Source organism: Arachis hypogaea, chromosome 6, assembly GCF_003086295.3.
Source record: "Arachis hypogaea cultivar Tifrunner chromosome 6, arahy.Tifrunner.gnm2.J5K5, whole genome shotgun sequence".
Classification (NCBI taxonomy): domain Eukaryota; kingdom Viridiplantae; phylum Streptophyta; class Magnoliopsida; order Fabales; family Fabaceae; genus Arachis; species Arachis hypogaea.
The window spans coordinates 46,118,729-46,128,691 of NC_092041.1; the positions used below are offsets into that span (position 1 = coordinate 46,118,729).

Sequence of the window (9,963 nt, forward strand, 5' to 3'; positions counted from 1 at the left end):
GAGCCCCTCATAGAAGTTCTGCAACTTATCCCACTCAGTGAACATCTCTGGTGGACATTTCCTCAATAGTGCCTTATATCTTTCCCATGCTTCATATAAGTTTTCAGCCTCCATTTGAGTGAATGTCTGCACCTCAGTCTTCAATCTTAAGATTCTTTGAGGGGGATAAAATTTGGCAAGGAATTTGCTCACTAAGTCATCCCAAGTGTTGATGCTTTCTTTTGGAAAGGTCTCTAGCCATTGAGTGGCTTTATCTCTGAGAGAAAATGGAAAGAGCAACAACTTGTAGCTATCAGGAGGCACACCATTGGTTTTCACCGTGTCACAGATTCTCAAGAAGGTAGATAAATGTTGATTTGGATCCTCCAAAGGTCCTCCTCCAAAAGAACAATTGTTTTGAACCAAAGTGATGAGTTGTGGCTTTAGTTCAAAATTGTTTGCATTGACATTAGGAGGAAGAATGCTACTTCCACAATGTCTAGCATTTGCAAATGTGTATGAAGCCAAGACTCTTCGTTGTTGTTGGTTATTGTTAGCTCCTTCTCCTGGTTGATTGAGATCTCCTTCCATTTCTTGGAATTCCTCCTCAGATTCTTCCTCTCCAATAACGTTCTTCCCTCTTTCAGCTCTTCTTATTCTTCGAAGAGTTCTTTGGTCAATTTCAGAGAGGACAGGGGAAGATCTTCCTGTACCTGACATACAAACACACAACAACAAACACACAAATCCAGAAAACCAATGAAACTTCAATCTATAGTTAGAATGAAGTTTTAGTTAGTTTAAGCAAAAATTCAAACAGTTAGTGTGTTAGTAAAAATTAGAATAATAGAAAAGAAAAAGTGCTTAATCTAGACCTCCACTTCACTTAATCATTGTCAATCTATTTCAATCCCCGGCAACGGCGCCAAAAACTTGATGTGTGGAAAACGATCCAACACAAAACTCACCGGCAAGTGTACCGGGTCGCATCAAGTAATAATAACTCACATGAGTGAGGTCGATCCCACAGGGATTGAAGGATTGAGCAATTTTAGTTTAGTGGTTGATTTAGTCAGGCGAATCAAGTTTTGGTTGAGTGGGTTGTATTTAACAGAAGATAAATTGCTTGAAATGTAAATGGAGAAGGGAAATTGCAGTTAATTAAAGAACAGGAAAGTAAAATAGACTGAATCTTAAAGAACAAGAAATTAAATGACTGAAACGTAAAGTGCAAGAAATGTAAATTGCAGTAACTTAAATGGCAAGGAATGTAAATTGCTTGAATGTAAGAGGGATTTGAGGACTGGGATTGCAGAATCTAAACGCAGAGAAAGTAAATTGCAACAATTAATAAAGCAGAAATTGAATTGGAAGCAATGAAGACTCAAACAGAAATTGAAATTAAAGTGCAGCAAGGTTCACAGAAGAACCAAAAGTAAATTGGGATCTCAGGGTTCAAGAGACTAGGTAGCAGAGCCTAGATCTCAATTACCTTCCTAGATCCAAGTTCTCAAAGCAATTGACAAGAAATTGAAGAAGAAACAGTAAAGAGAATGTGAATGGATTCAATTATGCAGAAAAGAAATTAAAGAGACTTTGAATGGAGATTGAGACAGAATTTCCTCAATTCTTCACTCCCAAAACTCAAAACAAGGAAATTAAAAAGAACCAAGCAAGAATGAGGAAGAAGAGAGATCAATTCTCCTCCCCAATTCTCTGAAATCTCAGTGAAGACACCAAGAGAAGTTCCAAAGTGCAAAAGTAAAATTCAAAGCTCAAAAGAAAGTGCAAAATTCAAAAGCTAAGCGAAAGGTCCTAATTACATCAAACTAGCTCCTATTTATACACTTTCTATTCTTGGATTTTGGGATTTGGATGGGCTTTTGATTTGGTGAAAAAATGAATTGAATTGGATTTTTAATTCAATTTTGGCCCAAAATTAATAACTCCCAGGGGGCTGCCCTGCCCTTGTGGAGGGCAGGGCAGGATTTGGTGCGTGTTGGTGCTTGCTTGGTGCGGCTTGGTGCGGCTTGGTGCAGTCTTGGTGCGCAGAACGCTGCCCTGCCCTCGCGGAGGGCAGGGCAGGAAAAATTGGTGCGCCAGAGATGTGCCACGGTGCGTGCTGATGCTGCCAGAGTCATGCCATGGTGCGCCAGAATGGTGCCTTGGTACACAGGATGCTGCCCTGCCCTCGCGGAGGGCAGGGCAGAAAAAGTTGGTGCTGCCAGGATCGTGCTGTGGTGCGCGTTGGTGCTGCCAGGATCGTTCCTTGGTGCGCCATACTCACTTCTTGGTGCGCCAGAGTTGTGCACCAACAAAATGCTGCCCTGCCCTCGCGGAGGGCAGGGCAGTGTTTCCAAAATGAAGTCCCGTGTTCGAATCCGGGCAGAAACACACGCTAAATCATTTTCCTTGGTTTCTTGGCACGGTAATGGACCTTAGTTCCTTGCTTCCTCATGGTCCCGTGTTCAACTCTTGTGGCAAGCATTTGGAGACATTTTCCTTTGATTTTTTCCCTTTGTGAGCCCGATACTGCCCTTGTGGAGGGCAGGGCAACATTTTATTCCTCTTGATTCCAAGGCACAAATTTGTGCTCTGCCCTTGTAGTGGGCAGGGCAGAGTTGCCTTCTTTGCTTAGTTCCCTTATGTTGCCCTCCTAGAGGGCAGTGTGCCCTTGTGGAGGGCAATGCTTGCCTCCCCCATTGTATGTGGCACACTTTTCCTTCCTTTAACCACGCTTCCTTCTCCTTGGGTCACGCTTTCTTAGGCCACGCTTTTCTCTTTTATTCTTTTCTTCACCTAAAATAAACCAAAACAACCACTCCAAGTATCACTAAATTCATAAGGCTTATAAATCAATTAAAATTCAATTAAAATTAGCTTAAACCTCATGGTTTAACATTAATTTCATGGTGGTTGCTTGATTTAAAGAAGTTGTGCATTTTCACTCCAAATCACTTACTTAAGAAGCAAGAAAGTGCCTAAAGACTAACAAAACAAGTGAAATTAGCTTGAAAAATGGGTATATGATGACTTGTCATCACAACACCAAACTTAAATCTTGCTTGTCCCCAAGCAAGCATCAAAACTAAGAGTAAATGACATGAATAAGAAAAGAACACATATCCTTATTAGGCATATAGCAGAACTTGATTTATAGAGTCTTTATGCAGACAATGATAACTCAATTATTGTTGCTGTTACATAATATACATCTTTCCTCAAATGCTTGCTAAACTTGCTGTTATAAGACTTACTTTTTAATTCTTCCCTTGCTAACTTTTCTTGGCTCACAATACTTAACAAGCTTATTATTCTTTTGGAGGTTTGGTGTCAAATGTTGCAGTATTAGCCTTTGGCTTTATTTTCTTTTCTTTTGCTCAACATCTTTCCACCACAGACACATTGCTCACTAATTCTTCCTAGGATCATTGATGCCCAGCATCTCTTTGGATAACTAAATGTTCTGTATCTAAGTTGCTCTTTATTGTGGACTTTCAATTGGCCATCCCAAATCAGTTGATCTAAGTGACCGGGTTTTAAAATACCACTTAGAATTTACTCATCCAAGCATATCTTAGTACAAGAACACCACAGGCATATGTCCTAGGGTCCAAGCTATTGGTGTCCAACCTTTATTCTTTGTTTTTCTTGCCATTTTGGCTTTTTCTTCTTCCTTTTCTTTTTGTTTTCGTTACCAAGGGCTTTTTCATTATTGATAAGAGTCTTTGTAACAGCAAGCTAACTCACACTTGAATGAGAATGATATTATGCAACAATTATTTTATGAGTTATGCATTTAATCCAACACATGTACCACCACTAACTTCCATTCTTACTTATGCAACATTGGATATTTCACTTTTCAATTCAAACAAATCTCTTTTATTTAAGCATATGGGAAACAAAACAATTTAAAGCTAAGTGATGGATAACAAGCATTATGCAGATTTAGCATTTTTAACAAACAATTTCACTTGCAACTAGATAAACACTTTAGCAAGACATACAGTGGTTTCCAGATTCAAAACATTTCACAGCAGCAAGGATCAAGTTTAGATACAACCTTTGAAGTTGCAGCCCTTTGATTCTTCCTTCTGTTGTGTTCTCTTTGAGTTAAGATGCATAATGTCTTCAATTGTTGCCTCATGTCCTGCATAATTCTCAAAGTTGCTTGCTTCTCAAGCCCTTAATTATATGGTTAGTATGCATAAATGGAGTGTGGCTCTTGGAATTGTTTTGGTGTGTGAACACCAAACGTGCTTAATTGATAAAAGAAAGAATTGCATGAATTTTGAATTTTATAACAGTTTAATTATTTTGATGTGGTGGCAATATTTTTGTTCTCTGAATGTATGCTTAAACAGTGCATATGTATCTTGAATTTGTGGTTTATGAATGTTGGCTCTTGAAAGAATGATGAAAAAGGAGACATGTTACTGAGGATCTGAAAAATCAATAAAATGATTCTTGAAGCAAGAAAAAGCATTTCTATTCAAAAAAAAAAAAAGAAAAACCGAAAAAAAAAAGAAAAAAAATTTATAGAGAAATAAGAGTTGTGATCCAAGGCAAATAAGAGTGTGCTTAAGAACCCTGGACACCTCTAATTGGGGACTTTAGCAAAGCTGAGTCACAATCTGAAAAGGTTCACCCAATTATGTGTCTGTGGCATGTATGTATCCGGTGGTAATACTGGAAGACAGAGTGCTTTGGGCCACAGCCAAGACTCAATAAGTAGCTTTGCTCAAGAATCATCATACTTTACTAGGAGAATCATTAACACTATCTGGATTCTAAGTTCCTAAAGAAGCCAATCATTCTAAGTTTCAAAGGATAGAGTGAGATGCCAAAACTGTTCAGAGGCAAAAAGCTAAAAGCCCCGCTCATCTAATTAATACTGATCTTCATAGATGTTTTTGGAATTCATTGCATATTCTCTTCTTTTTATCTTATTTGATTTTCAGTTGCTTGAGGACAAGCAACAATTTAAGTTTGGTGTTGTGATGAGCGGATAATTTATACACTTTTTGGCATTGTTTTTAGTATGTTTTTGGTATGATATAGTTAGTTTTTAGTATATTTTTATTAGTTTTTAGTTAAAATTCACTTTTTTGGACTTTACTATGAGTTTGTGTGTTTTTCTGTGATTTCAGGTATTTTCTGGCTGAAATTGAGGGACCTGAGCAAAAATCTGATTCAGAGACCAAAAAGGACTGCAGATGCTGTTGGATTCTGACCTCCCTGCACTCGAAGTGGATTTTCTGGAGCTACAGAAGCCCAATTGGCGCGCTCTCAACGGCGTTGGAAAGTAGACATCCTGGGCTTTCCAGCAATATATGATAGTCCATACTTTGCCCAAGATTTGATGGCCCAAACCGGCGTTCAAAGTCACCCTCAGGAATCCCAGCGTTAAACGCCGGAACTGGCACCAAAATGGGAGTTAAACGCCCAAACTGGCATAAAAGCTGGCGTTTAACTCCAAGAAGAGTCTCTGCACGAAAAATGCTTCATTGCTCAGCCCAAGCACACACCAAGTGGACCCGGAAGTGGATTTTTATGTCATTTACTTATTTCTGTACACCTTAGGCTACTAGTTTTTCTATAAGTAGGACCTTTGACTATTGTATTAGAAATCTTTGGATTGTTTTGAGATCCTTTGATCATCTATGGACATCTAGTTCTTAGATCATTGGGAGGCTGGCCATTCGGCCATGCCTAGACCTTATGCTTATGTATTTTCAACGGTGGAGTTTCTACACACCAAAGATTAAGGTGTGGAGCTCTGCTGTACCTCGAGTATTAATGCAATTACTATTGTTCTTCCATTCAATTCCGCTTGTTCTTGTTCTAAGATATCACTTGTTCTTCAACTTGATGAATGTGATGATCCGTGACACTCATCATCATTCTCACCCAAGAACAAGGTGACTGACAACCACTCTTGTTCTACAAGCGATCAAGGCTCTAGTGAATATCTCTTGGATTCCTGATTGCACGATGCATGGTTGATCGCCTGACAACCGAGTGCTCGTCTGACAAACGAGCCAACCATTCCGTGAGATCAGAGTCTTCGTGGTATAGGCGAGAACTGATGGCAGCATTCAAGAGAATCCGGAAGGTCTAACCTTGTCTGTGGTATTCTGAGTAGGATTCAATGATTGAATGACTGTGACGTGCTTCAAACTCCTGAAGGCGGGGCGTTAGTGACAGACGCAAAAGAATCACTGGATTCTATTCCGGCCTGATTGAGAACCGACAGATGAATTCCGCTATGCTGTGACAGAGCATATGCAATCGCTTTCACTGAGAGGATGGGAGGTAGCCACTGACAACGGTGAAACCCTTGCTTAAGCTTGCCATGGAAAGGAGTAAGAAGGACTGGATGAAGACAGTAGGAAAGCAGAGAGACGGAAGGGAAGGCATCTTCATGCGCTTATCTGAAGTTCCTACCAATGAATTACATAAGTATCTCTATCTTTACCTTTGTGTTATTTTCGTCACCATTACAATTTGAGTTTGCCTGACTAAGATTTACAAGATGACCATAGCTTGCTTCAATACTAACAATCTCCGTGGGATCGACCCTTACTCGCGTAAGGTTTATTACTTGGACGACCCAGTGCACTTGCTGGTTAGTTGTGCGAAGTTGTGTAATGCCATGGTACTGAGCTACCAAGTTTTTAGGGTTCATGACCGGGGATTATGAGAGTTGTGAAAAAGTATTGTTCACAATTTCGCGCACCAAGTTTTTGGCGCCGTTGCCGGGGATTGTTCAAGTTTTGAGCAAGCTTTTGGTAACATCAGTGCCAAGATCCGGCAACAACACCAAGTTTTTGGCGTTATTGCCCGGGATTGTTCTAGTTTGGACAACTGACGGTTCATCTTGTTGCTTAGATTAGGTATTTATTTTTTTCGAAATTCTTGAAGATGAATTCTAGAGTTTCATGATGATTTGTTGAAATCTGGCTGGCTGAGAAGCCATGTCTAATTTCATTGGACCGAGGTTTCAACTTATCACCACAAAAGCTTGTTGATTTTTATCAATCTTGCTTTTGGAGCAATGATCTGCTAAGGCTTGGCTGGCCTCTGGCCATGTCTAGTGTTTTAGACCGAAGCTTTCTTTGAAAGCTTGGCTGGCTGTGAAGCCATGTCTAATTCCTGGACCGGAGCCTTAGACTAGCATTGCACTGATTCCTGGAATTCTCATTAAGAATTTTGATACCTTTTTCCACTTAATTTTCGAAAAACACAAAAAAAAAATTCAGAAAAATCATAAAATCCAAAAATATTTCTTGTTTGAGTCTAGTGTCTCATCATAAGTTTGGTGTCAATTGCATGCATTCATTCATGTATCTTAGTGATCTTCAAGATGTTCTTGATGATTTACTTGCTCTGATCTTTGAATTCAATTGACTTGATTGTTTTGTGTGTCTCATATGCATTTTCATTTTGTTAGTGTCAGTAGTATACAAACTGCTAAGTTTGGTGTCTTGCATGCATTGTTATTTGATTTTAATTGCATTTTGATCATTAAAAATCCAAAAATATTTTTTATTTGTGTCTTTTCAAGTCAATAATACAGAGAATTGAAGATTCAGAACATACAGCAGAGGAATTGCACAGAGAAAGCTGGGCGTTCAAAACGCCCAGTGAAGAAGGACAGACTGGCGTTTAAACGCCAGCCAGGGTACCTGGTTGGGCGTTTAACGCCCAAAAGGGTAGCATTTTGGGCGTTAAACGCCAGAATGGATACCATTCTGGGCGTTTAACGCCAGGATGGCTAAAGGGGAAGATTTTGTTTTCAAATCAATTTTTTTTCTAAGTTTTCAAAATCTTTTCAAAATCAAATCTTTTTCAAATCAATTTTTCAATCAAATCTTTTTCAAAATCAATTTCTTTCTATTTTCTAAGATACTTACTATCAATTAATGATTTGATTCAACATTTCAAGTATGTTACCTTTTCTGTTGAGAAAGGTTTAATGTTTGAATCATATCTTTTCTTGTTAGTCAAGTTTTTAATTTTCAAAATCAAATCTTTTTAAAATGTTTTCCAAATCATATCTTCTCAATCACATTTTTTAAAAAAAAAAAAACTAAATCATATTTTCTTAACCACATCTTTTTCAAAATAGTTTTCAATCAAATCTTTTTGATTTCTAATTTTAAAATCTTTTTCAAAAATCACTTGATTTCTTTTCCACTTTCATTTTCGAAAATCAAGTAATGTTTTCAAAAATGTTTTCAAATCTCTTACTTAATTTTCGAAAATTACTTCCCTCCTTCTCACATCCTTCTATTTATGGACTAACACTATCCCTTAATGCAAAATTCGAACTCCATCTTCTTTGATAAGTTCGACTTCTGTCTTCTATTCTTCTTTTCCTCTGACACTTTAAGGAATCTCTATACTGTGACATAGAGGATTCCACATTTTCTTGTTCTCTTCTCTTTCTTATGAGCAGGAGCAAAGACAAAGGCATTCTTGTTGAGGCTGATCCTGAACCTGAAAGGACCTTGAAGAAAAAGCTAAAAGAAGCCAAAGCACAACTCTCTTTAGAGGACCTGACCGAATTCTTCAAAGAAGAAGGACATATGGCAGCCGAAAACAACAATGCCAACAATGCAAGGAAGGTGCTGGGTGACTTTACTGCACCTACTCCCGATTTCTATGGGAGAAGCATCTCTATCCCTGCCATTGGAGCAAACAACTTTGAGCTTAAGCCTCAATTAGTTTCTCTAATGCAACAGAATTGCAAGTTCCATGGACTTCTATTGGAAGATCCTCATCAGTTTTTAGCTGAGTTCTTGCAAATCTGTGACACTGTCAAGACTAATGGGGTTGACCCTGAGGTCTACAGACTTATGCTATTCCCTTTTTGCTGTAAGAGACAGAGCTAGAACATGGTTGGACTCTCAACCTAAAGAAAGCCTAGACTCTTGGGAAAAGCTAGTCAATGCCTTCTTGGCAAAGTTCTTTCCACCTCAAAAATTGAGTAAGCTTAGAGTGGAAGTCCAAACCTTCAGACAGAAGGAAGGAGAATCCCTCTATGAAGCTTGGGAAAGATACAAACAATTAATCAGAAAGTGTCCTTCTGATATGCTTTCTGAATGGAGCATCATAGGTATTTTCTATGATGGTCTCTCTGAACTATCCAAGATGTCTTTGGATAGCTCTGCTGGAGGATCTCTTCATTTGAAGAAGACGCCTACTGAAGCTCAAGAACTGATTGAAATGGTTGCAAATAACCAATTCATGTATACTTCTGAAAGGAATCCTGTGAACAATGGGACTAGTCAGAAGAAAGGAATTCTTGAGGTTGACACTCTGAATGCCATATTGGCACAGAAAAAAATATTGACCCAACAAGTCAATATGATTTCTCAAAGTCTGTCTGGAATGCAAAATGCACCAAGCAGTACTAAGGAAGCTTCATCTGAGGAAGAAGCTTATGATCCTGAGAACCCTTCAATAGAAGAGGTGAATTACATGGGAGAACCCTATGGAAACACCTACAATCCTTCATGGAGGAATCATCCAAATCTTTCATGGAAGGATCAACAGAGACCTCAACAAGGTTTCAATAACAATAATGGTGGAAGAAACAGGTTTAGCAATAGCAAGCCTTTTCCATCATCTTCTCAGCAACAGACAGAGAGTTCTAAGCAGAATACCTCTGACTTAGCAACCATGGTCTCTGATCTAATCAAAACCACTCAAAGTTTCATGACTAAAACTAGGTCCTCCATTAGGAATTTCGAAGGACAAGTGGGTCAGCTGAGCAAGAAAATTACTGAACTCCCTCATAGTACTCTCCCAAGCAATACAGAAGAAAATCTAAAAGGAGAGTGCAAGGCCATCAACATGGCCGAATTCTGGGAGGAAGAAGAGGCAGTGAACGCCACTGAGGAAGACCTCACTGGACGTCCACTGGCCTCCAATGAGTTCCCCAGTGAGGAACCATGGGAATCTGAGGCTCAAACT

General features: G+C 38.9%; 1 non-coding gene across 1 annotated transcript; it reads right to left on the reverse strand.

Moving 5' to 3' along the window:
- Window positions 1-8,976: 8,976 nt before the first annotated feature.
- On the reverse strand, window positions 8,977-9,084 carry LOC112699831 (small nucleolar RNA R71). Its single transcript, XR_003152768.1, has one exon. It is a non-coding gene; the product is annotated as a small nucleolar RNA R71 (small nucleolar RNA).
- Window positions 9,085-9,963: the final 879 nt, after the last annotated feature.